Source organism: Canis aureus, chromosome 36, assembly GCF_053574225.1.
Source record: "Canis aureus isolate CA01 chromosome 36, VMU_Caureus_v.1.0, whole genome shotgun sequence".
In the NCBI taxonomy this organism is placed as follows: domain Eukaryota; kingdom Metazoa; phylum Chordata; class Mammalia; order Carnivora; family Canidae; genus Canis; species Canis aureus.
The window spans coordinates 17,042,120-17,069,989 of NC_135646.1; the positions used below are offsets into that span (position 1 = coordinate 17,042,120).

Consider the following 27,870-nt stretch of genomic DNA (forward strand, 5'->3'; position numbering starts at 1 on the left):
TACTGGATCTGGAAGAGGTCAGGTTAAACGGCTGCTAGTAATAAAAGGAATCAATACACCACAGCATCTTGAAACAGCCAGCAAACTAAATAAACACTCCATCCAAATCCACTTGGCCCTGAATTAAAAGAACATAAAATACTGTATTTATTTGGTTTGTTCCCCATCCATCAAAAGCTTGCTTCTCTGGGTCTCAACAAATTCTACCCAAGAAAAGTATCAAATGTTTGTTAGCCAAATGGCAATTATAGAACATGTCAAGGCTTTGGGTAATTAACGAAGTGTTAACTTTATCAGGGAAGCACTTGTAGATTAGTTTACTACAAACACACAAATAAGACAAACAGCCTGCTCTGAAAAGACAACAGTCTTTCTGATCCTTATTTACAAAACTGACACGGGAATTTGATATCCTCTGAGAACCAAAGCCTTCCTCCAGGAAAAAAAAAAAAAAAAAAAGGAAAAAAATAGTGTCTTTTCAATAGTTCTTTTCTCTCACGCTGAACTCAGAAATTTAATCTAGATTTTTGAATGAAAATTAAACCATTTGCAATAGTGAACAAAATCACAGGTCTGAAAACCAAGGACAATTGTAAATAACATTGGAAAGAGAAAAATTAGTGAGTTTTGAAAGCAGGGCAAGTAAAGACTATCCCTTTGATTTTTTTTTTTCTGCTACAGATTATTCAAGGCAGAAAAATACCATCTGCTTTTTTTTTTTTTTGGTGACAAATAGTTTAATAATCTGTTAATGTTATTTTTCTGTTCAAAAGTTCATGCATGGGGAAAAGGAGTAGTGACTGTATTTTGTCCTAAAGCAATTTTTTTCCCCCTCTGGAAGGTATTATATAAAAGCTATTTATGTCAGAGAAAGGCGACTGCTATTCATCCCTTCAGACAGAAGAAATCCTGACACAAAGGGACTCTTTTACCCTTCACTAATAGCTTACGATTTAATATTTTAAACGTATTTTTGCTTTTCATGGTTCAGCATAAAGTATGACTCTGGAATGAAAATAAGTGATCATGATTTATAGACATCGCAGGTAAAATAAGGATACTTCTTTTTCGGTAGCTTTGGCAGGTATTTAGACTCCCCGCTGGAAATAATCTTGGATTTCAGAAACCCAGCTTTATGGTCAGAAACACTGGGGAACTTACTTTCCAGAATGTGCTTCTTTCTCTTTGGTCTGGTTTGGCCCCATTAGACAACGAGAAATGTTTTCTAAGTGGGGGTTCGTTTTAGGGAAGTGATGTCTTTTCACTGAAATGGGCCTGGCTGAGCCACTGAAGACTGCCCTCCTTCTCTGAGAGGTCTTGCATACTAGGAAGAGACCTAGAGGCAGCTTTTCACAGTTTCAGGTGAAGACTCTAGAACTGAGAGGAGGTCATTCTAAGGTCTAAACTTCAAAAACATATAAAAGCAGTGATTTAAGGAGAAATTCTGTTCCAAAGGATGGGCATCCATTTAGCTTTCCCTTTGGATAATCTGATGTTTTAAAAAACGTCCTTGTGAAATTATGGCAAATGTACATAATTTTTTAAAAAAGCAAAAAAAAAAAAAAATCTTAAAAAAAAAACACCCTGAAAATACAGAAGAATCTAACAAGGAAGGATATTGATAGAGGAAATATAGGAATAGGACAAGTCCTCTGTGGAGTGGATTAATGTTAGTGGACGTGAGAGCGGCAGAGGCACTGGTAAAGCAAGGTCCCAAGGCACAATATAGAAGCTATGTTGGGAAATCTAAGTGCAACTTGTGAAAAAGTAAAGAGTTTTGACAGGCAGCTTCTATTGAAGGTGGAAGGAGAGCATGCACTGGCAACATGACCACTTATTTAGCATTTTTTCTCAAAGTTCAGTAGGCTCCTAAAGTTCAGAATAAGAGTTGAATTTAAGTTTCGTAAAGGAATGAAGTGGACACCAATTTTCTCTCTCACAGTGACAGAGGGCTCACGAAGAAATGAAATTCACTAATTTCCTGTGAGAGAGACCCCCTCAGCCTCTGGGGCCTGCAGTTGTTTTATTCATTTCTCATTAGGTCCCCAAAGCCTCTCCCACAGCAGTTGACACAAAACCTTCCATCACATCAAGTCTCCTGTTTCTATTTCCCCTCATTCTCAGGAAATAAAAAACAAATCTTAAACTTTCTCCCCTTTCCACCTCGAAAACAGTCTCTTTCCTGCATCCATCCTGCCTTCTGAGCCTCTTGTCCACTAAGGAGTGACCTCTCCCTTCTGAGCCTGTCAGCTGTCCTGGTTCTCTTCATACATCAGAGTCTAGAAATTCCTTCTCTTCACTGCAATCATCTCTGGGGTCTCCCCTATTCCAAGGACCCTGCTGGTCTTCTGACTTCTACCTTTCCTCCTCCTCTTCTCATGCCCGGCTGGACGTGCCTGGGGGAGTCCACTTTCCCCATGGTCCCTGCATCCTCTGCCATCTGGCTTCCAGCTCGCATGCTTCCCCCAAGCTCCAAGGTCACCAATTACCTCCTAATTGCCAGAACCAATAAACTTCTTTCCAGCCTTATTTTGTTTGATCTCCCCGCAGTGCTCCATACTCTCCTTCACCCCTTCTGGATGAAATCCTATCCTCCCACCGCGGCCAGGAGGCCAGGCTGGGAGCTACCTGGGTCTTCTCCCCGTGTGTCCCCTCCTCAGGCTCCGTTACTGTCTTCCCCTCTTCCCCCAACCCGGGCCTTCTCCAAGATTTAACCCTTGGCTCCATGCTGTCTTTAGTCATTCACATGCTCCCTCTGGGCATCTGTTTCCAGGATTTCTGATAATTTGATCATATTATGCTGCCAGGCTCCCCACTTTTTGGCAGGAAGCTCGAACTACTTAGGATGGTTTGCAAAGCACTTCCTGATCTGCCTCTCCCACACATCTCACCTCGCCACTCTTCTCCTTGCTTTGCTCTTCCCCATTTTTCCAACTTGTAGCCATTCTGAACTAGTTGCTGCACTTCCATAAGCCAGCTCCCCGCTTTGGGACTTTGCACATGCCTCCCCTTCTTCCTCTCTGTCTCTGTCTCTCTGTCTCTCTCTCTCGGATTCTCTTCTCTCCTCTCCCGCCAGCTCTTCCTCAACTTTACTTTCTTAGATGCCACTCCCACTGGCAAGCCTTTCCTGATCACCTTTATGATAAAAAAGAAAGGACGGAGAAGACAGTGAGCAGGTTTCTCATTCCTGTTCCCATGTCATCACTAGAATTTACTGAATGCTAAGCATTATTTTAAGCACAATTCAGTTTTCACAAGATTTATCCTCACCTTGACTCTTGAACTCACGTGCTATTATTACTGTCACTAATATAGCAAGAAACTTAAGCACAGAGAGGTTAGTATCTTGTCCAAGGTCACACAGCCAGTAAGCAACAGAGCTGGGATTTGAACTCAAGGACTGTGTCTCCAGGTTCAGTGATCTAGAACACAGCATAGAGCAGCAGAATTATGCATCACTTCGTACACTGTGTATGTATCTGTTTTCCTTACTACACTCTAAGCTCTTTGAAGACAGGGACAAGACATGGTCACCTTTGTATCAATGGCCAGCATAGTGGACTCTCAATAACTACTTGTTGTTTGACTGATTAATCAAACCTTCCTGACTGTGGTCTCAAAGATCGCCTCTCTCGATTGCTCACAGCATGGATTCTTAGTTCACCGTCTCCCTGTTGTCGCAAATATGCAGATCACTCAACTGTGGTAACAGTGACCGTGTGTGGAGGTTGTCCTCAATTCTAAAACTCTTCACCCATGACACTGATACTATTATTATCCATGGCTTAAAGCTGAAGAGGCTGAGGCTTAGAATGACACACTGAAGCAGCTGTGGAACCGGGACAAACCCAGGGCTGACCGCCAGTGACAGTCATGCACCTTAACCACCAATCCACAGGTCTCTGTATCAGGATGGCAAACTTCCTACCAGTCAGAGCTCTTCAGTCTTCTCCTGTCAGAAATTTCACATGGAGCTCAGAGGCAGAAGCTCTATGTAGATGTTGACCGGTAACTGCTACAAGCCACAGTCTAGAACCTTGTGCAGTCCTAGAAGACACACTCCTAATATGACCAAGAGAGGCCATTTGTGTGCTGGTAGGTGCTGCCTCCTGCCCTCACCCCTCACTAACTCAGGCCCAGCTCTTGCTCTTTCCTGGCAAACTCCTTCCCTCAACTCCTCCCCAGTAATGCTTTGCTGGACTCCTTTGTCTTCTTTCAAGTTCTTTCAAAAAGCCTTTTCTTGGTGAAGCTTTCCACCAGGTCTTTTTGTCCCTTCTTTGAACAGGGATGAATAAGAAAAGAGAAAGGAAAATACCACAAATCCTGCATAAACAGCAAAGAACTGGAGGTCTTTGAGATTTAACTACCTTGTCAGAAGGTGTATTTTCTCTCTAGGTTGTTTGGCAAAGCTCTCCCAGCACCAGACATCCTGCTGGCTCACCACAAAGGGAAGGAATGCCGGGTGGAATGAGGCTGCTCCACGCTCTCCCACTCTGATTTCCGCTGCCCCCTGGTCCTTTCAAAGAGGACTTCCTTGAGTAAAAAATTAATGTATGCTGCATGCAGTTTATTGTGGACATGACACATTTTCAGGAGAGAAAACCTCAACAGGCAATGGCTTCTGTTATTTGTGTCAAGACTCTCTCTTAATAGATTTCTCAGACTAAATGATGCAACATTACTAACACACCTGAAATTGTGGCTTTTACTACCATTCTTCTAACCATTGTGAGCACTCTTCCATAGTATTTGAACAACTGAATCGATAGGAAAAACTTGAACTTCTTCTCTCCTAAGAACATCTAACCAAACTTTTTGTCTATAGCCACCAAAATATAGAATTCAAGATTAAAAACAATGACAGCCCCTGATTTTTAAAATACTATTATGAAAACACAATCACCTCTTTAGGGTAATCTAAAGAGGCAGGTGGCTCCTGATTTTTATCATTGGATCTCTTAAATATTTTGAGTAAGACATATGAACTTGTATTTCATGGCCTCATTGGAATGTGCTTTTCAGAGACTAATTTCTCTTTTCATTATCTATCTTCTCCCCATACACATTGTTAATTGTATTTTCAGTGCATGGTAAATACAAGGAAGTTTTTGTTAATCTGTGAAACTCAAGAGATTTTTCCTTTCTAATAGGGTACTGAAAGCAGCCTAACACTGGGCCTTGGGGTTGATTTGTGATTTTATATTACCTCTTTATTCATTTCCTTCTCAAACAAGTTGCAATCATGCCACAGTTAGCAAGCATTACTCACATTTTTTTTCCTCCTGTGTTTAAATGTGTATTCAAAAGATACACAAGCAGCTTGAAATCTAGAAGCAAATGGAGACTAAAATGAAAAGCCCTTTGAAACAACATGCAAGTCCATGATAAGGGATAAAAATTGAAGGAATGATAACGATGGGAACTGCTTTTAAAATATTAAAAGAATGTGTAGTGAACTGATATTTCTACAGTTTACCATAGATTGTTTAAATAGTTTAAATTACAAAAGTAACCTTAAGACATACATTTTAAAGACACTTATTGAGAAGGCAACAAGAGAAAATGCTATGGATCATCTGTAAACGTAATGATTCCTAAAGAAGACTGAAAAGTTGCCATAATAAATTTTGCATTTGGCACTAATTGAAAACAAATGCTATATTTAAGAAAAGGTGTAATGGAAAAGTCAAAGATACACTGATGCAGATTCCTACCTAATTTCAGAAAGAAATTAAGTAGAAATTATTCTTTTTAAGTCACCACTACTAAAGTAAATTATAAAAACTAAAGAATATAGGAAAAGGAGAAAAAGGAAAACCAATGGGATATACCATACACTTGCTTAATAATAAATATTGTAAAGAGTTCGCACGAGAGTGAACAAGATGGCTAGTTATTTTTCTCAGTAACCTTAAAAGTAATTGCAATATAAGTTTCTGAACAGGCCTGAAGAATGGAATATTTTCCTCTATATAACAGGGAATTAAATCAGTTGGCCAATATTCCTACACATTTTTTTAAAGACTTTATTTATTCATGAGAGATACAGAGGGAGAGAGAGAGAGAGAGAGAGAGAGAGAGAGGCAGAGACACAGGCAGAGGGAGAAGCAGGCTCCCTGTAAGAAGCCCAATGTGAGACTTGATCCCGGACTCCAGGATCATGCCCTGAGCCAAAGGTAGACGCTCAACCGCTGAGCCACCCAGAGATCCCAATTCCTATACATTTTTTAAGTCTGAAGTTTATACCATATCATAATCCCAATGTGCTGTAGCAAAAGCATATGGACATGTTGTCTATTTATAAGAGAATAAAGAACATAATATTAAGAGAATTTAATGTTTATGGAAATTCAAGGCAATACTAAGTTATGAGGGAAAAAATGGCTAAAGCAAAACAAGACAACAACCCCTTATTTATCAAATCTAGATGATCTAAGCTAACAATATGGATAACACAAAGCAGGAACTGATCCTCAAATGTGCCCTAAAGTAACCAGAGTAACTACATACACTCCTGTGGTTGCTATGTAGCCCCTGGGAGACCATTCACATGACTCACCTGTGATCTACATGAATAACTCCCTTCCATCCCCGCCAAAGAGCTACAACCTCTTTGTTTGTTAGCAACAACAACAAACAAATAAAGCACACAGGTAACTTATCAAAGTAACACTTTTTTCAAACTACTTTTACAAAAATTATTTGGTTTGGCTGCAGAATACAGTGTGATGATATACATTGTGAGTTCACCATGATGTATAGCATATAGTAGGGATTTAACAGGTGTTTGTCAAACGAATATATGCCTGACTGAATGAACAAACGGAGTTTCTTCCAAACTATAAACCTCATTTCAAGTAAGAAGTGAATCCTTGATTTAGGAGGAGTTGGTAAATTCTTAGGCAAATGCATTTTACATTTTATAGTTTTACTCCATATTTCTCACCTTGATTCATAGCCAAGATCAAGACTGGCCTTAGAGTAGCTTCTTTAGATAACTGTTTGTGGGTTCATACTTTTGCTGGAGGAGGAGGAAATGATGGGAAAGAGACTCTTTACAGAAGCTGACCTGTGAAGGTGTAAGAAGTAACTAACATTCACTTCCACTCAAACCTTACTTTGCTACAGCGAGAAGCAGCAGAGTTAATTAAGAAAGGGTAAAATCTTTCCACTAGGTGACAATGCACAGAAGAAATGGAAAGTCAGATTTCCCAACAATAATGAGAATTTAGAGAATTCACCCTTTGGTAATTGAGAGTTTGATTGTATATATGAATAGTTAGTTGCAACTGTTAAAGTGAAAATTTACGTTAAGGAAAATCATTGAAGCAATCAACACAATTTAATTTAATATTCATTATGTTCCTGGAATGTATGTGTTAGTTGCTGTTCAGAGAACACTGAACTAGTTAATAGATGATTTTTGATTATCTACATTGCAGAACTGCTTTATTTTTAATGACTTCAGGCATTTTAAGTTAAATTTAAGGGAAAACTGATATATAATAAAGGGGACAGTTTTTATTTGGTTCACTCATCTGTTTTATATATACCTGTTTGTTATCTATTCACATCTTTTTCCACCTTCTTCCAGGAAAATCCTGGGGTGCCTAGCTCGCTCAGTCGAAGAGCATGTACCTCTTGATCTAGAGGTCATGAGTTTGAGTTCCATGTTGGGGGTAGAGATTACTTACATAAACAAACAAACAAACTTATAAACAAGAAAATCCTGATTTTGTTCAAGGAATCAAAATACTAGTTAAAAATGTTCATCCTGGTATAGTCTCACAGTTCTCCGTTAGTAGGATGGCATTAAATAATTAAGATGTAAACAAAGTATCTGAAGTCAGTCTCTGAAAAGCTACTGTTTTCCAGATAAAAGGGGAAGAATCAGCTGGTATGTCTTATGCCTTTTGCCTTCCATCTATCCTCCGTCTTCCTGCCCAGAACAGGAAGGGGCATCAGCCATCTTGCAGATGTGAGATTGAAAGTCACGTGGTTATGGATGGAGAAGCAAGGAGACAGGAGAAGGCTGGTGCTTTGATGACTTCTTTGAGCACATGTACCAACCCTGGTCTGCCTGCTTCTGTCCATCCTGTGCCTGAGAAAAATAAGCACTTTTTCAGAGAAACCACTGTCATCAATGATCTATTACTTGCAGCCAAACATATCTTAACTGATAAAACAACTAATCATAAATATTTAATGGTTCTACTATACAGTATACTAAAGTCCACACATTTTAACACCAGCTATTGGTGCCATTTACTTATGGCAAGTATGGACTATCAAATACAAATAGAACTATGGGGGAAAATAATTATAGGGATGAGGGGACAGCTGATCTGAAATAGGACTATCAAAGGAAATGGATGAGAGTGGTAAAATATATATTGCAGTATTGAATTCTGAGAAATCAAATTAAGCAAAAATTTACAGGAATCAAACCTTTTATCTTCATTCAGAAAATAAGATGAAATACAGCATCTTTTACTAATCTTATTATAGGAGCTAGTATGCTGTTAAAATGTGGCTAACATGATGAAATGACTTTTACGTCTGATACAATGTCTTTTTTAAATTGAGATAATTAACGTACAACATTAGTTTCACAGTCCAACATTTGTATATATTGTAAAATGATCGCTATGGTAAGCTTCATTAACATCAATACAATGTTTTCTTTCAAATGTGATGTGGGAGCCTCATTGGAAACCTGGGAATGGTGGTTTCCAACCTAGAGTTCCTGGTGTACGTTTGGGGGCCTTTTAAGGAAATAATAGGCAACCATGGCAAGGATGTGTGAGTTGCTTCCAAATATCAAAATTATGTGTGTGTGTGCATATATTATCATATGTAGTTAATAATAATATTTTTATAGTTGTATATACATATAGTTATTGGCATATTTACTTATATGCCAATAATTAAAAGTTGAACAATCAATTATTCAATTACTATTACTTGCCAGTGCCTTTTCTTCATGCATGAAATTTCTCAAACGTGAGGAGTATGAGGGTTTCCTATACTCTCTGCAGCAAATGTTTGACACTAGAGCTTCATATATTCTCAAGTGACTCTGAAGATCCTTGTCTGGAAGCAATCTGATATTTTGCTGAGGCATGAATCTGAATCACTTTGCAGAAAGTGCACCTGGCACAAAGTCCAGGTTCTGATATCTTTGGGAGGATAAATTTTCTGTGCTTGTCTTTGGATATATTGGAAGTTATTTTCTAGATCTGGGTAAGCTCATAGTGAATGCTCCAACTGGAATGGGGTGATGTGATACATGGTAAAGTTTATTTTGTCAGCAGGATTTATTTATTCTTTGTGGCATGGCAGTCATTGTTGATTGCTTACCCCATCCCCATTCCCAACCACCTTTTCTTTCCTAGCCTCCAGAATAGAGGCTAGAAAATCAAATACTTCCAAGCCTTTGCTGTCAGGGTTGGCAATGAGCCAATTGGGGGCAATGAGATATGTGCGGAAGGGGCTGGAGCCTTCTTGCTGAAGGCCTTAGCTTTTACTGATAAGACAGAAAACAGTAGTACTTTTTCTCTCCTATTTTCACCATGGGCCTCATAGCCAAAGCTGCCCACAAGCTGGCTGTTAAGAGCGAGAAGCCAAGAGAATCAGAAACAGTCAATGGATCTAATATCCCCTGAACTCTCTTGTTCACTTCCCTGCTAGTAGGGACCTTTATTAGACTACTCATTATGTCACAACCATAAACCCTACTGTTTTATGTTACCAATAGTAGAGTTTCCTATTATTTGTAGCCTAGAGCATTCCTGACACAGATAGTATTATGAATTTAGTCCTATACTTAAAATATTATTATCTGAAGGGTCTAAAGATGTCCCTTAAAACCATCAGTTATTATTTCCTCTATTTCAGGGGGAAAAATTACATGTTATACTGTCATTTGTGAATTAGGAAATTGTTGAGAGTATCAGGAGAAATCACTAGAAAACATTTAGTCGGGATCCCTGGGTGGCGCAGTGGTTTAGCGCCTGCCTTTGGCCCAGGGCGCGATCCTGGAGACCCGGGATCGAATCCCACGTCGGGCTCCCAGTGCATGGGGCCTGCTTCTCCCTCTGCCTATGTCTCTGCCTCTCTCTCTCTCACTGTGTGCCTATCATAAATAAATAAAATAAAAAATTAAAAAAAAAAAAAGAAAACATTTAGTCTCTGGTACATTCCAATAGTGGAGAGGCATATAGCTTCCTTTCAGGTAATCCAATTCCCTTGCTTGCTGAACTCCATGAGTATCCTTCAGATCTTAATTTGGTTTTGCAAGTGAATTTTCTTACTAGGAAAAAAATATTTCTGACAGCTAAAATGACTATTCCAGTTCAGAGGGAAATTACTAATTATACCTTGTCACAGAGTAATACATTTTTGTTTGTCAGGTATGACTTTGGTTTTGAGAATCAGCGGTCCAGGAGCTCAATTGCCCCTGGGGAAACTTAAAAAAAAATCAATGAAATTCCTGAATATAAATTCCTGAACATGAAAGTTCTTAGAAATTCTAACAAGGTGCCAATATTGCTTTTTCTCTCCTTACTCATGAAGCATTACCTGAGAAAGCCCTCCCTGGCTTCATCATGACTGAATCAATGAAAAATAAAAAAAAAAAACAACAACCCTGAAATTAGAAAAAAAATCAGAAGTGTGTTTGGTTATAGAAAGCTGCCATTATCTCTACAGAATTAAATACCAACAAATTTTTACTACCAAAATCTAAATGATATTTAAAGACACTCAAGAGACCTTCAATCATTGAGAACTTAACTCTGAAGAATGAGAAATTATAATAGAATGAATTTCTGCTTAGGTAGAAATTTATCTACCCTGTTTATAAGAAGTCAAATACAAAAGTTCTAAGAGTTTTGAGTGATTTATGCGTTAAAAATACGGTTGAACGTGACTCAGGTTCAAATTTAGACTCTGTCCCTTCCTATTTGCATTAACATTTCAATTTCCTCATTTATAAAGTGGAATAATATCTGCTTTTACCACCTCACAGATCTTCCGAAGCTGGGTGATTTATACTTACTTTAATATGGTGAACCACTTGCTTGGAAACTCATACTTGAGTGTATCTTTTACACGAGAATGGTACATTTTCTTCCTTTTGAGAAATTCCAGTCCACCAGTGAGTCATTAATGAGGTCATTAAAATGATATGATTTCTTCTCTTACAACTTGTACTTCAGTCAGCATCATATGAAAAAACTTCACTCACTTCAAAATCTTCCCCCAAGAGTCAAGAAGTCTTTTCTTTTGCCAAACGTCTCCTGTTTTTCTCAGAACTATCCATTGTTTTATTTTTCAACTTAGTTTGGACTGGTCATAGATCTCAGAAGTAAATTTTAAACTACTGCAGACCTGTATTTTTACGTCTTCACTTTTTTTTTTTATCTGCAAATCACTACCTTAGAACACCAGTGACATTAGAGTACAAGGTTCTTTCTGCCTCATTTCAAATCAAATGTATGTTTCTATGTACTTGAAACTCAATTTTCTCCCTCTTATTTTCCCACTACATTTTTAACACCTGGAAAAGTACGGCAGCTGAAGAGTGCTGATCAGTAATGTGAATCGATACTGGCTTCGGTGAGGGTCTTTTACCACAAACCTCAAACGGTCCATCTCTTTGGTGTTATAACAGAGCCAATGTGATTTCCAAGTTGATGTTCGTTTTCCCCCTAATCTATTAGAATAAAGTGTTTTCAAGAACCAATTATAGAAGCAGGCCTTAATCAGCTTGTCTTCATGCTTATTTACTTTTACTAATGTGTATTCGTCACAAGACATAGTGATGCACAACCTCTAATTTACTTTGTGATCAAATCCCTGATGATCAGCAGTTCCTACTTGGGTGCAGTATTAATGAGTTCTTGCAGTTGACTCTACAGCATTTTGGTGTCAGCATTCTTTCTCACTGGAGGAGTCAAGGAGTTGAATGATGGTTATGCTCGCTCAGGCTCACTCACTAAAGGCCCTGGGATGCGAGCAGGGCTGCAGTTTAGCCTTAAAAGAGTTTGATTAATAACAGAGTTGGTGCCACATAAAATATGACGGCAGTTTTTTTTATTACAGTATTAAGAAAAAACATCCTTCTTCTTGTTTAGAGATTAGATTAGTTATCTTGAATGTTTGAGTTGTTTTATGCTGCCCTAATAATTCTGCCTTCTTAAAACCAAGCTCCAGATTAAAGAACAGCCTTAGAATAGCTAGAAACTGAAATTTCAGCTTTTTTTTCCTATTTTTATTTACTATAGTTATTTGTTATAAATGTATTTTTTTCAGGATCCACATTTCAATCTTTCTTCTCTTTAAATGAAGCCAGCAACTAAACAGGAATCTTTTGCTGCAGATATAAATTACAGTGAGATCAAAGTCACCTCACAGGACTGCAGAATCATTAAAATTAGGGCATACTATGACATTTGCATGACATTTCTACTTCGGAGCTTGCTCTTGCTTTCCCTGCTGCCTGGAATATGCCTTCCCCTCTCCTCTACAGTGATCCAAATCCAACCAATCCTTCAAAGCTCAGGCCAAATCCTTCCTTGATGAATACAGCCCACGCGATCTTGACCATCTCTAAGCCCTGCTGCCCTGTTGTCTGTGTCACAGAATCTGGCATTTTCTATTTCAGAGCTTAGTATTTATAAATCACTTGTTCTTAATTGTCTCATACATATAAGTTTTGCCTTCTCTGAAAAGTCATCTAATCCTATGTATTACTTCTTTTGGGCATCTTCATGGTGTCTCAGGCAATATCAGGACATAGCCAAAAGTCAAGAATTACTACTTAATGTCATAATTTGCATGAGCGTATAAATGTTAAAGGAGTTCTGTTATCAGTGTTGACTGACATAGAGAAATATTATTGAAATTATAAAAAAAAAAACAAGAACAAGGGGAACTTAGAATGAATTACCACCTTTGAAAATCCATGGTATGCATTAGTAAATGTTCAAAATGAGTTAGATTAGCTTTTAGTAAAAAACAAAACTCCCCCCAAAAACAAAAACCAAAAACAAACTCTAGAAAAAGAACTGTAGATATTCTAAATCTTGTGAGAAAAATGTCTTTTCTTCTTTTTTTAGTGTCTTTAAGATTAAGGATGGGATTCTTTTTGTTGAAAATGCTTTTAATATCCCTGTTAGCCCTGTTGTTTGGGCAATTCAACAAGCCTGAAAAGTGGCGTGTCTTATTGAAAATCACTTACAGTCCTTCAGCCTGATTCTGAAAACCATACATGTGAGATAACTCTGCAAGGAGAGCACCATCATTGCCCATCTCTTCCTCTTTCCTCAGTGATGACTGAAATAGGGCAAGATATTGAAAAGAATGCTTTTATTGCCAAAGGAACAAAATCAGTTAAAAAATCTAGGTAAGCCAAAATCGTACTTGAAATTAGAGTGAAATAAAGGAGAAGGGTGAAGGAGGAGAGGCTGAGACAGAAAATTGCAACAAAAACCACAGTACACACCAGCATTTATTGAAAAGTTACTTTGTTCTAGGTGCTATACAAAGGACCTCCCATATATTAACTCTCTTTCAGTGCTGGAAATAATTAGCAAATGTGCTTCTAGGGAAATTACTAAGGAACAAGTTCCTTACCACACCAATAAGGGTGCCAATAATTATTTGACCAACAATATTGAATGGAATTGTGAGCTAAAAAATTAAATTCATTTTCATTTATTTATTATATTGGGTTGCCATCTCAATATTATCCCTCCTTTAAATATCACTACATCTTGAAAGAGATAAAGTAGTGTTCACTTATTTCTTGTTCTAAATTCAGTGAATTTTCTCTGCCCAGTTAAATAGTTGCCAAATTCCATTTCAGCTGCCAAAATTTATTCTAGAGGTAACTGCATTTTAGTCTTAGATAAACTCTATTTGGTGAGTCTGGGAGACAGTAAATCAATAGACATTTAATCAAAAATTACTTTTCCTTCCTTGAAATGGAAGTCTAAAAGGCAAATATTCAGATAAGAGCCTTCAAGAATATAGTGCTATAATCTTGGTATAAAAAAACATTTTAATTTCTTGCTGTGATGTTTCTAATGAGTCTTCTGATTGATGCCTTATAGGATGTGCAAGTTGCTTGGAATAAAAATCAAAAGGCCTTCTCTTAAGATTTACGTTTTAGTTCATTGGCGAAGTCCCAAATGACAAAAATCTGTGTGAACAGAGGATTTCTAAGAGTTAGCTGACAGCCTGTTTACCTTAATAAATGCATATTGATAGAGTTCACTTGTGGAAAAATCCAAATACTTGACTATCTCTTAATTTTCTATACTAGCATGTGACTTGTACCTATTTTAATTAATCAATATCCGGTGCTAAAAAGAGCACTGGATGTTAATTTAAAAAAAAATTTCTCTCTTGTTATCAAGGTTTCCTTGGAAGAGATTTTTTTTCTCCTTTTTGAGAATAAAACAAAGAAAAGTGACATCTACGTAACTCCCCTGCATGAATATCTCTTCAGTGAAATCTCAATGTCAGTGGCAATATTGAAAATAATGTATCAAAAAGCATCTGAGATTCCACCCTAATCTGCACATATTGGAATTTATCCCATTGGTAGGCAGAAAAGTAAAGTCATATTTACATAAGCACATCAAACCTCAATGAAGGAAAAGCTGCAGAACTCTTCACATTAATTTCAAAAGTAAATATTCCAGATCGTTACTAACATTTAGAGACTGAATATCAGATGTTCACTCTTGAAAGCGCATCTATTCTGTGTACCACTCCAATGTTCCCCAAAGGCCACATGTAAATACATGTGTTACGCTCATTCTTGGAAGCCTTTGGTCTAAGACTAAGAAAATATAAAATATTAATTTATCTTGGAGTAAGCCTTTGGAGCTGTCTCCACCCAGTTTCAAGGTTGACATATTTCTTCCTGCTTGTTCTGAGGACAGCAACGCTTAGAATAATTTTTGTAAAAACTTTAGCATTAATACCAGCAAACACAAGCATCATGGGCAAGCACACTAAAACACATGATTTTACATGTGGGTAATATGAGTTACTATTTGGTAATAGGTATAACAAAGTCACTCTTTGCAAACCTGTACCTTCTATGTATGTGCGAAAAAAAATAATTCCAAAAGTGAGAAAATCTGCCTGTTTATCACTGAAGATGAAAACTGGAAAAAAAGAAAGAACAGTTTTTTTGCATCATGAGCTACTTTAGGAAGTTTAAATTCATTCAAATTTAGTTTTACTGAGTGGAAGTATGTGTATAAGCTGACTGTTGTCAGTTGATCAAAAAACAGATGACTGTAATATGGTAAGTATATAATTGCATTTTCAAAGAAAACACAGGGCTATATTGGCAAAATCAGTACAGACTACACGGCAAAATGACTTCTATCCCACTAATATTTAGAAATATGAACAAACATTTCATTTATGTGTTTAAGATCCTTTGTGAATATAAAAATGTAAGTTGATTTAACTTGGTATTAAAAATTTGTAACTGCTTGGAATTTTGCATTTCCACTCAGCTGCTAATTTTCAGAGAAAAATCCTAGTCATTTCAAGCCACTGAACATGATAATAGCAAAAATGAGATTGATCATTAACTCCAGTAACTGCCTTTGCCTTCATCTTAGGCTTTTAGTTAACCAAATGAATTAATGGCTCTTAACTCTTTTAAAGAATTATTACTTAATTTAATCTGTGCAGTCTTGTGAACAAATCCAAGATTCAACTGTCACCTCTATGCAGATGGCTTCTAAATCTACATTGTTAACCTTGACCTTTCTCTTAAGTTCCAGACTCATATTTTCAAATGCCCCTTCCTTATAATTAGGCTGTTAGGAAGGTTTGGGGTACCTCCATCTCTTGTCCCCAAATATAAGAAATTCTCAAGTCTTGTATACTCCATCTCTGCAACATCTTCATAAATCTTCTGTTGATTTTATCCTATCTAACAATCTTCTTCAATCTCTTTTCTTCAATCTCTTGTTGCTGCTTATCTAAAATAACTTAGTAGTCTAGTGGAACCTTTGCTTGTGCTTAAACATCAGTGTTCTTCGGGTTCAGAAATTTTATATATTCTATACAGACCTTTTTCAAATATTTTCTTAGTTGTGGCTTGTATTTTCATTTCTCAACAGCATCTTTTGAACAGAAAACATTCTCATTTTGGTAAAGCCTAATTTGACTTTTTTTTTCTTTTATATTTCATTGTTTTTGTGTCTTAGAAAAAGTTCTGCTTAATCCACTATCACTAAAATGTCTTCTATTTTTTTTCTAGAAGTTTTATAGTTTTAGCTCTTACATTTAGCTCTCCAAACCATTCTGAATTTCTTATGTAGTATAAGGTACAGATGGAAGTTCTTTTCCTTTTTCTTTCTTTCTTTCTTTCTTTCTTTCTTTCTTTCTTTCTTTCTTTCTTTCTTTTTCTTTCTTTCTTTTTTTTTCATTTTGCATGTGGTTATCTAGTTGTTTCATGCTAAAGGCTTCAAGGAAGGAAAATGACATGGTTCAATATTTATTTTAACATGGCCATTCTACCTGCTATTTAAATGATAAAGTGAAACTCCTTAGCAAGGGAAAAAAGCCTCGAGGACATAGTTCCTGTCTGCACTTACTATTATCCACTGCTTCTGCTTAGACCTCCCTCCCTTCCTTCATTATTCTCTGCTTCCAGATACTCCCACCACTTCCACCCCACCATTTCTTTTTCCCCTTGATTATTCCTCCTTGGATTAAAGGAAAAAGCCAATGGTGATGAAGAATATGAAGATGGAAGAGAAAGAAACACTAATTGATTGAAGAAGGAAGAAAAAATAGTTGTGGAGGAATTCAGAACACAAGTGACAGGTTAGCTTAGGAGAGGGAATGATATATCTACTTCTCTAATATCCACCTCTTTTTCTTCATTTTGTTTTACTCTTGATATTTCCCCCAATCCATAAACTATTCCTCTCAGAAGCTGGATAGCAACCCCAAGACCCAACTTAGCCCTAGTTTGCCTTTTGGTAGCATTCTGTAGTTCCAGAATCTTACATTTTTACAATTTCAAAAGAAACCCTAGTGGATGATATTCGCTGAAATGAACTGATTACTCCATTAAGTATCTGCACACAGAAGTCATATTTTTAAGGAAAATTTTTGTCAGCACTTGAAAAATCATTACAGGGTAAAGCAATAAATGGGCCATTCCATGTTGCCCCTCCTTACAGGTGTTGCTATAGTCTTTTCAAATGGCATGTGAGTTCTCTAATGATAGAGGTCAGGATTTTCCATATTGTGTATTCTTACTACATAGTACTTAGTATGGCTTCTATGACTGCAATGCATTCATTGCATTTTAACTTACTGAAAACAATTCACAAGAAAACAGTTTTACCCATACCCTTTTAACACTCAGGTAACAACTTTATGACCAGATGAAAGGAACTTCCTCTTTCTTATGCTTTGGAAGCATTACAGAGATGATTTCTAATCTGCCCCCTCTGCCACAGCCATATGCTCTGAAATGCAAGCTACAGGGGCAGATGTATAATCTGGGAAATGATCCAAATTCATGACCTCTGAGGAGCCAAGGGTATTGTATGTGCCATACCAGCCTGCATGCCATTCCCAGAAATTCTAATTCATAGAAACAAAGTATGAAAAGGCACAGAGAAAAAAAAGAAAAGTAAATAAAAGTCAGCTGCTACAGACAAGTAACACATCATCTGTTTTTCGAAAACTGACCAACCTAGTACTTTCATTCCAGAGAACTAATAGGGTTTCCTTGATCCTTTAGGCTCCAATAGCAAAGATAGCTCTTCTGTGATATGATTGTGGGCTGACTTCATCCAAATTCTCTTGTCATTCCATCGGCCAATCTCATCACCTATGCTATGGCAACTTGAGTCTTGCATGACTGATAAGTTACGTAAAAATTCTGTGGAAGTATCAGAATTTCTGGTCTTCAGAAAGAACAAAAACAAAGAGCATTTGATGCAAAAAGGAGAACATATGGGAAGACAGCTATTGTCAGAATGAACAGGGCTGGTTTTGATTTGTTTTAGTACCTAGAGGACCTATCAAACAGCCTTCTCATGTACTATTCTCTGGGTGTGGTCATGACAAGGAATTCCATCTGAAGGGCATTCCAGAGGTTCAGAAAGAATTCTAATGAGCATCTGATCCATGGCTCATGTATGCAGTGACAACAAATAGCCAGATAAGCCTCTTCTTCCCCCCTTTATGGCAGGGTACATTATAATCTGATAAAAGCTCCTTTGTGAACTCTATTTTATTTCTTCCTAGAACAATGAATCATTATAAGAATCTCTAGACAGAATAATAAACCATAGCTTGTAACTACAAATATAACCAGAACTTTTTACTATGTGATTCCTTACTGAGGGAAATTTTCCATTTCAAACTTTCTCAGCACATGATGGACACCATCCCCCACTTTATTCCTATGGTCTTTCCATACATTTCTAAGAAATATTTTAAGTTGGTTTGTCTTGTCAAAGGTAATCCAGACCTACTGAGATAAAAACCATATCTGGTTTAATGTGTGTTCCAATCTATATTGGACCCAACAGTTAATTTGAATTTATAAAAGATAAACATTCAGGCAGCCCCGGTGGTTCAGCGGTTTAGTGCCACATTCAGCCAGGGGTGTGACAATGGAGACCCGGAATTGAGTCCCATGTCAGGCTCCCTGCATGGAGCCTGCTTCTCCCTCTGCCTGTCCCTCTGCCTGTGTCTCTGCCTCTCTCTCTGTGTCTGTCATGAATAAACAAATAAATAAAATCTTTTAAAAAAATAAAAGATAAACATTCATTTATTCATTCATTCAGCAAACAATTAGACTTCCAGTAATGTAGCAACTGCCAAAATTCTGATGATAAAATACAAACAGATCTTAGATAAACTAAAACAAATACACATCTAAATGCACTGTTGAGCTTATAGGAAATTAAGGGAAACCCTTAAGCAGAATCTTTCAACAAACAAAAATATAACAGATAAAAACCCAAAAGTGAGTGATGCTATGTAACCAAACTTGCAGGTTGAGATTGCCCTTCAAATAAATGCAGATACTAGGAATCTGAAGCATGGGGAGGTAGCATGATGGTGCTATCTTAGAGGATCTGGGAGAAAGAGTCAAATGTAGAAGACTTTTGATCCAGTGATCCTTGAAAGGATCCACAGCCTTGGCAGAAGAGTGAGCTGAATAACTTCATACTCTAAGTACACTTTCCTCAGCAAAGGGAATCCAAAAAAATTTGCCTTTACTGTGTAGTTTAAGTAAAAAAAAAAAAAAAAACCCAGCAGTTTAAAAAGTCACCATTCTCTTTAAGGATTTACAACCATAGAGCTGTCCTCTTAGAGGTATGAAATCAAATTTATTTTCTCCCAATTAATTAAGCTGTCAGCCAAGAAATTATATGAAAGTGGCCCTAGGTTAGTAGTACTCTAGGACTCCAAAAGAAGAAAATCTAAATGTTCTTCAGAGGAAAGCACATACAAATGGGATGCCTCAAATATTCTCACACATTCAATCCAACCAAATATGACATCCCAAACAGAAATTACCAAATTCATAAAAAAAAGTCACCATGAATGAGAGTCAGCAGAGACATGAAAGAGATTGAGACACCAAACTGGAATTAGAAGACAGGTCTATAAAAATGACCTACAATGAAGCACAGAATGAAGGAGATAGAAAAATATGAAGTAGTGTGTAAGAGACATGCTGGAGTAAGGTCTAAGATACATCTGGTAAGAGTTCTGCAAGGAGAAGACAGAATGGAGAAGAGGCATATTAACAGACATTATTTCCCAGAAGTGGCTGAAAAAATTAATATGTAGCCATAGGAGCCACACCATCTACCAAGAATGATAATATAAAGAAATGGACAGCAAGACCTAGACTGTAGTGGAAGTGTACATCAAAGACAAAGAGAATTTAAAAGTAACCAGAGGGAAAAGACTGATCACTGGTAAAGAGATGTCAATTAGACCAAGTGCTGGCTTTTCATAGGAGAAGCCATAAGACAGGAGAACAACATGTTCAGTGCGCTGCCAGCTTAATAGCGTGTACCTAAAACAACCAGTTGTCAAGAACAAGACATCTTCTGTCAAACAACACGAGGGTAATCAATAGACCATCATTAAAGGAGTATCTTAAAGGACATACTTCAGAAAGAAGGAAAAAGACCCTGGAAAGAAGGTCTGAGATACAAGGAAGAATAGTAAGAAAAGAAATTAGTATATATGGGTCAATTTGAACAAATATTAAATACAAAGAACATTTAAATTAATATATAACCTGTGGGATCAAAAGCTAAAAGACAATGGAAAATAGTATAGAAATTAGGAGAGAGTAAGGAGTGCCAATGTATTCTAAGGCCCTGGTAATTGTTTGGGAAAAGAATTTAGTGTGGACTAATTCTGTATTTTGTTAAGTATGCATGATAAAAAGGTGGTGTATGATTGCCAAATCAATGTAAGAAAAAAGTGGGTTGGTAAAAACAAAACAAAATAGGAATTCATCCTCAGAGGATAAGAAAGACGATGAAGAGACATTAAAGGGTGGCTTAAATATAAAAATAAGATGATAAACATAATCTTAATATGCCAGTAATCTTAAGAAATGTAAATATGCTAACCTCCCAGTCACAATTCTGACTGCCAGAACATAAGAACAAAATCCAGCTTTTTATTAGGACAATGCATGCACATAAAGAACATGGGAAGTTTAAAAGTAAAAATATGCAAAAGACATATCAAAAGAAGACTTAGCAAACATGAGTAAAGGACCCGCTTTGTGCCCGACAGTGCTCTTGGACTGGGGTTCAAGGTCTCTGCCCTTGTAGAGCTTACATTCTAGGGGGAGGGATGATAGTAGGCTACACACACACACACACACACACACACACACACGCACACTCTTACTATAGACTGTAATTAAGTCCTGTTATGCTGTTAGGAAATAGAGTAAACAGTAGAAACTGGCTTATTTTCTATTTTACATTTCTACTGGTCAGGGAAGGTATCTTTGAGGAAACAACATTTGACCTGAGAACTGAATAAGAAAAACCAGCCACATGAAGTGGAGGGAGATTATTCTGACCAGAGGGAATACACATGCAAAGGGCCTGGGGGGAGAACAAGCTGGCCTGTTCCAGAGACAGGAAGCAGGCAACACAGGTCGAGTGTTCTGAAGGAGGAGGAAGCAGTGGGAATGAGGTCAGAGAGGTAGGCGAAGCAGAGGAAGATAGGCTTTGGAAATCATGGTAAGAAATCTGGGTTATTTTCTATGAATGATGAGAAGCCACTGGAGGATTTTAACCATTTGAGGGACTTGATTTGATTCATGTTTTTCAAAGACCACTTTGGCTCCTGCAAGGAGAGTGGAACTATAGAGAGGACGGCAGAGCCTGCGTTGATGAGGAGGCTCCTGGAGGCATGAGGTCATGGTGGTTTGGGCAAGGGTGGGAAGTAAAGCTTTGGGATGTATTCCCATGGATCCCAACCTGATTTCCTGCTGAATTAATGTCATAGGTAAAGAAAAGTCAAAGCTAACTCTGCATTTGGTAAGACTTTTCTAGGCTTCACATGGAAGGGCACCACTGGATCTCTTATGTTCTTCTGTTTCCTCCTCAGATAAGATGGCTTGCTGGAGGAATATTTGAAAATATAATTCAAGCTTAACTTGATTAGGAGTTATCATGGTAGGAAATAGTTGAAGCTTTGGACACTTCTTTTGCTGAAAAAGTCAGGGTTCAACCAGAATTGAAGGTATTTGCATACAGACAGGAAATGGGATGAGGACTGTGCGTATCGCATAGCCTAGAGACCTCAGAGTGGAGATACCTTTCTCAAACTAAGATTTTTTGAGCTTTGCAAAGAAGCATGCTGATGGAAACTACAGAATGCCACTGGAAACATAACACTGATTGGTGTTTCCCAAACTTCCACAATTTGTGTCACTGCTCCATAATATTTTGCCATGCTCACCCATCATTTTACATTTTCTTACCAATAGTCTTTAAACATTCCTCCATTTTATGTAAAAATTTTATTTAAGAAGCATGCAGCACTACCATATATGGAAAAGCTGTTTTACTAGTACACACTCATAAAGATACACACTTTAAAAAAATAAGAAGTACTTGTCCATATAAATCATTACAAGAGTTCATGGATGACTACATCACTACGCTAGCCAATAGGAGCATTTTTGCTGGTCTGTCAGTACAGCAAGTAAAAAGCCTCTATCACCAGTTTGACACCAATATTTCTAAATGCCTCCAACAACTCCCTGATGGCATATCATTATATTTTATAAAACTATCTGCTTTTTCTTCCCCTCTTTTGTTGCAGTTGTGCCTTGCCTGGTTTAAAAAGACATACACCTTTTTTGGGGGGTTGTTTTGTTTTTTCACTGACTGGTTAATAAAAGGGTTTTTGTTCAAAAGGCAACTTCAAACAGCTCTGCTGTATTTAATGGGGTGGAATTTGTAAGTTGTTTTGTGTGGGTGTGTGGTTTCTAATTATCAATAGAGTGGGAATGAATTTGCATTTGCTTATTTTAGGAAGGCGAAGGGATACAGTTTTCTCTTTAATTTTTACATATTTAACGTTAGTCCTATTATTATAATTCTGCTTTTATTGGACACAGTTGGGTATCATGAACCTTTAAAAAAACTTTTTTTTGGTATATGGGTTTGTGTGGGTGCCTACTGCATGGATTATAAGGACGAGGCATCTACCAGGTAGGGTACCAAAACTATGGAGGGAGGGTCAAAATTCCTTAGGTGTGTTTTCTCTTTGGCACTTTTTCTGGCAACCTACCAGCGAGATGTCTCACAGGTGAGACCCTCTCCGTGCCCTTCACCCCGAAATACTTCTGGGCCTCATGCAGGTTCCTAGCAGGACTCAGGGATTCAGTCCCAGAAACCATGCTTTCTCCCATTTTCCCTCTGTACACACCCTGTGACAGTCCCCATGCTACATCCTCCCATGTGTAAAACACTGCCATTAAGAGATTCAGCATGTGAAGGTTTACGATGCTTAAAAAATGTTTTTATTTTTTCAATCCACGAATTATTCATTATTAAATTTGTACATAAACTTAGTCTCAATGTAAAAAATCGGATCCTGTAGATAAAGCAGAAGTCCCTCCCTTGTCCCTCAATCTCCTCCCTCTCAATAAAGGTAAGCACTGTTACTTCTTCTGTGCATTTGCATTTATACTTAAGCTCCTGGAACTTTCGCCATTCGCATTCCTATTGCTGCTACTAAGCCGTAAGCACCTTAGTGGCAGAGGCTGTCTTCGACACAATTTTGTATCTGGTACATGGCACAGTGCCTGGCACATGGCAGGTGTTCATTAAATACTGGTTTAGTAAATGACTTATCCTTGGTTACTCCCCCTTATGTGGTAGATAAACAAGTTCTGCCTATTTAAGAAAAGGTGGGCCTTGGGATTCTTAATGCTGTAAGGAAGCCACAGCTGCTGATTAAAGGAGATGGAAAACAATCTGTGGGAGACCTTGGGGGGCTAACCAGCTATGGAACATGAGTGTGGGTTAAGCCAAGAAAGGCAGAGAGAAGTTAAATAGTGTAACAGCGGAGTCTAGAGACACCTGAAGGTACACTAGGCTAGCTCCCAGGAGGGATCCTTGCCTGCAGGTGGTGGAGAAAGTTTCTCAGGACAGAGCTCAGCTGGGCCTCTGAGGTATGAAAGAGCAAGATATGGTCTGATGACAAAAGTGAGTGAGTAGGTCTCGGGGCACTTGGGTGGCTCAGTCTGGTAAGTATCCAACTTCTGATTCTGGCTCAGGTCACAATCTCAGGGTTTTAAGACTGAGCCCTAGCATGGAGCCTGCTTCAGATTTTTCCTCTCCCTCTGCCCTTCCCCTGCCCTCCAAAAAAACCCTGCAAGAGTGCATAGCTCCGTGAATCAGGAACATGTGTGATGAGGCTGATGGGGTGGGGTGGTAGATGATGGTAGCCAGAGACAAGCCTGCAAGGGCAGGCCAGCAGAAGGTGATAGAAGGCATGGCATGACTTGTTAAAGGTGCTGAAATTTATTCCTGGCCATGGAACCTAAATACAGGAACCAATGAGTGTTTCTTAAGTAGGCAATACCTTTCTTGAAATACACATCTTTAAATGTTTCCCTTCCTCACTGGCATAAAACTCAAATGTGTATATACACAAACATATATACATAAGTCATCTGATATAAAGCAATACCAACATTATCAAAGTCAATATATCCTAAATGTTTCTCACTATTAGTTGACGATTTATCAGATATTACAGACAAAATTTAGGCTTTGGCATATATTATTCAACATAGATTGGGTAGTCTATGATGCAGGAGCTCATCTCCAAACTTCCCAGGCTGGGTTTTAAACCTGTCCTTCCAGTACCCTCATCGGCTGATTTTTAGGAAGAAAACTTAAGAATTGAAACCACTGTTGGAATGAGTAGCCATTCAGTTAACATTAGTAGACTAGCTTTTGCAGAAAAGTTGAAAACCCCTTTGGGTCACTGGAGTCACGGAGTCTCAGTCTTTTCCTCTACAACAAATTTACACATAAAATCCCTTTCTTAGAAGAGTGATTTTAGATTCTAGATCTCAATGTAAACTTTTCTAAAATAATTATGCAGGAACTGTAAAGCCTTCTAGCTCTTTCCAACACTGCTCTTCATGAGAGGCTGCTCTTAAAGCTGGTAAGCAGAGAGTCCAGTGACTTTGTTGCAATGGTTTCATGGCAAAAACTTAACTGAAGCCATGCTAAAGATAAATATAAAGGAAATGCTCATATTGTAGGTTAAAATTTACAGTTACCATGCTTTCGAGAATGTGATTTGTTTTTGCCCACGGTACATTCAGATTCATACAGGAATATTCTAATGATGACATTTTAGTGTACTTTTTATGTGATTTGTTGTTTTCTGTGACTCCTGTCGGGATGCAGAGCTAAACCAAAGTTGGGTACAGATAGTGCTCAGCGCATAGAACAGTGCTGATGTCAAACATTCACTTTGTGTTTATCAACTATCATGTAATCAGCTAATAACATTTTTCACCGCAGATGTTCATTCTAGCATTTAGAAACACTATTAGAATTGTCAGTTCCAAACCACTGTTTCTAAATGTACAAGACACATATTCCCCATGGATGGTGAAGTTTGAGAGTTCAGCCACATTTGAAGAATTTGACATATATAGAAATATGCTCTTCTCTTTATAAAATTACTTTTCACTTGCTCAAACAATTCAAAACATTTTAGAAACTATAAATTGCCTAAATCAACACACACTTAAGCATGTTAAATGTTATCTCCAAAGGCAGGCTGTCATATTCTGGATAATGAGAGAGACAGGATAACAAAGAATTTTGTTATTGAGAATTTGTGATGCAAATATGGATATATATATAAAGGCATAGGGAAAAATACATACCAAAATATACCACATCAACAAATGCCCACTGGAGCTTAGAATAATTTGTCCTGTACATTTATATTTATAGGGAAAAAGAAACAGAACACCATAATAACAAGTATAATAAATAGCAACTATACATAAACACAGATTTTGTGACAATCTATATAAACTTGGGACACAATATGAAATTTTGTATATAGAAGCTTATTCTATCCTGGTGGGTTTCAATGTCAGATGCTTAAAGGGAAAATGACTAGTCTTGTGCCAAATTACTCTTTCTGTTATCCATGCTGAATTTGGGGAAGATCTGAGGGTTCTTTTTTTTTTTTTTTAAGATTTTATTTATTTATTTGAGAGAGAGAGAGAGAGCAAGTGGGGGTAGAGGAGAAGCAGACTCCAAGCTGAGGAGGGAGCCTGACCCAGAACTTGATCCCAGGACTCTGGGATCACAACCTGAGTTGAAGGCAGACACTTAACCAACTGAGCCACTCAGGTCCCCAAATTCTGAGAATTTTAATGATAGTCTTGGTTATTAAATCAGGCAAAACTGGTAGCAATAATATTGGAATTCACAAAGCAAGAGATTGCCAAAGTAAGTTAACAGATCTGAGCCTTGCTTCTGTCATTGACTAGCTGGGCCTTTGGTGGGGGTGACTTTCCCTCTCTAGGCCTCAGTCTATTCTTTAAAAAAAAGTTCGTTGTTCTAGAAATATATTCTGCTCTAATTAGTCCTAACATTCTATAATTCTACCACAAATAGAGAATTCAAAATGTAATTGCAAGAGATAAACAGCATTTTAGTTTTGGGGAAAAGCTATAGCTCCTCTGCAACCCAACTCTTGAATGCAGTGTGCATGTGCATGAGTAAGTATAAATATATCTCTTCATAGTCTCTCGTCCGATTTTGTTTCAAGGACTTAAACAGATTTCAATTTAGGTTACCTATTATCTGTAGTGTTTCTTATGTTTCTTGGCCAGCTAAGACCAGTCCTGTAATGGATATCATCAAGATGAGAACATTAACAACCTTAATTTCTCAGCCCTACTACTTACAAATTCATCAATGTCGCATGCATAACTACCACTTTCCCTATAATGTTGGCTCATTCTCTTCAAGGCCAACTGCTGTAACACTACAGTCTTAATCCTATGCCTTTAACAATTCCTTCTCTCCCATTTCTTCATTCTCTCACAAATATCTCTTTCCTCTCAGTCTTTAAACATGGCTCAGTTTCTCATGGATAACATAAAGTAGAGCAATAAAAAAACATTTCTCTAGATACATCTCTTTTCTTTCTCTTAATATTAAACTTCTAGAAAGATCACGGGGCACTTTGGTGGCTTCAGTCAGTTGAGCATCTGCCTTTGGCTTAGGTCACGATCTCCTGGGATTGAGCCCTACATCGGACTCCTGGCTCAGCGGGGAGCTGCTTCTTCCTTTCCCCCCTCTCCCCTCTCATGCTCTTTCTTTCTTTCTCTCTCTCTCTCAAATGAATAAGATCTTTAAAAAAGAAAAAGAAAAGAAAAAGATCACCTGTGTTTGTTTCCACCCCCATTCCTCCTCAAGCCACATCATTTTGCCCCTTCTCTTCTGTCTGCAAACATTTGCTCCACTAAAGTGATTATTAATGGCCACCTCTCAATTTGCAAACCTAATAAAACTTGAGCATCTTCTCAAAACTTCTGTAACCTTGGGACCATTTTTTCCTGGAAATTTTCATCTTCTCATTCTTCAGAGATATGACCTCTTTACAGGAAATAATTCATCCAGGCCACCATTGAGTCTAAACTGGCCCAAGCCTTTCCTCTATTCACCAAAGAATGAAGATTAATGCTCTTGACAACCATAGAATTATGAAAACAAACCAGACCCATCACTCCTGCCATTCTCAGTCATTTTCCAAGAGGTGGAACCCCTCTGGTCATCTCTTGCCCTTATACCACTCTGGCCATATTTCCACATGACCACTGTCTTGTTTTCCCCTTATCTCAGACTCCTTCATTTGCCTTCTTAAGTCCCCACTATCCTTCCATAGTTGACAAGATGCTCTTTAGTTTCAAGGTCTTCTCGAAAAATTTCCTTGTCTTTTAGCCTTAATTGGAGTCTACCTCTCCACTAAGATATCTGCTTCCCCTGCAGCCTTCTAATTCTCACCCATATCCCACAGGTCAGGGGTGGGAGGGGCTCGGTGGCCACTTTACTCCTCACTTCCACAAGCACAATGCTCATCTACTCACATATAAACATATGTTTATGTTCATCTACTCACATATCCCTACTCTTTCCCAGCTCAGGCCATCCTGCCACACTTCCCTTTATTCCTGCCTCTCCTTCCTCTCTACTACCTTCACTGTCATGTGACTGAATACTCCATGGCTCTGACACATAGCTTAAGGGTTCTTTC

At 37.9% G+C, this 27,870-nt stretch overlaps 1 protein-coding gene across 5 annotated transcripts in view; it reads right to left on the reverse strand.

Annotated features, from left to right (window-relative positions):
* PARD3B (par-3 family cell polarity regulator beta) overlaps window positions 1-27,870 on the reverse strand; it is a 979,753-nt gene that overhangs the window by 310,102 nt on the left and 641,781 nt on the right. The window lies entirely within an intron of this gene.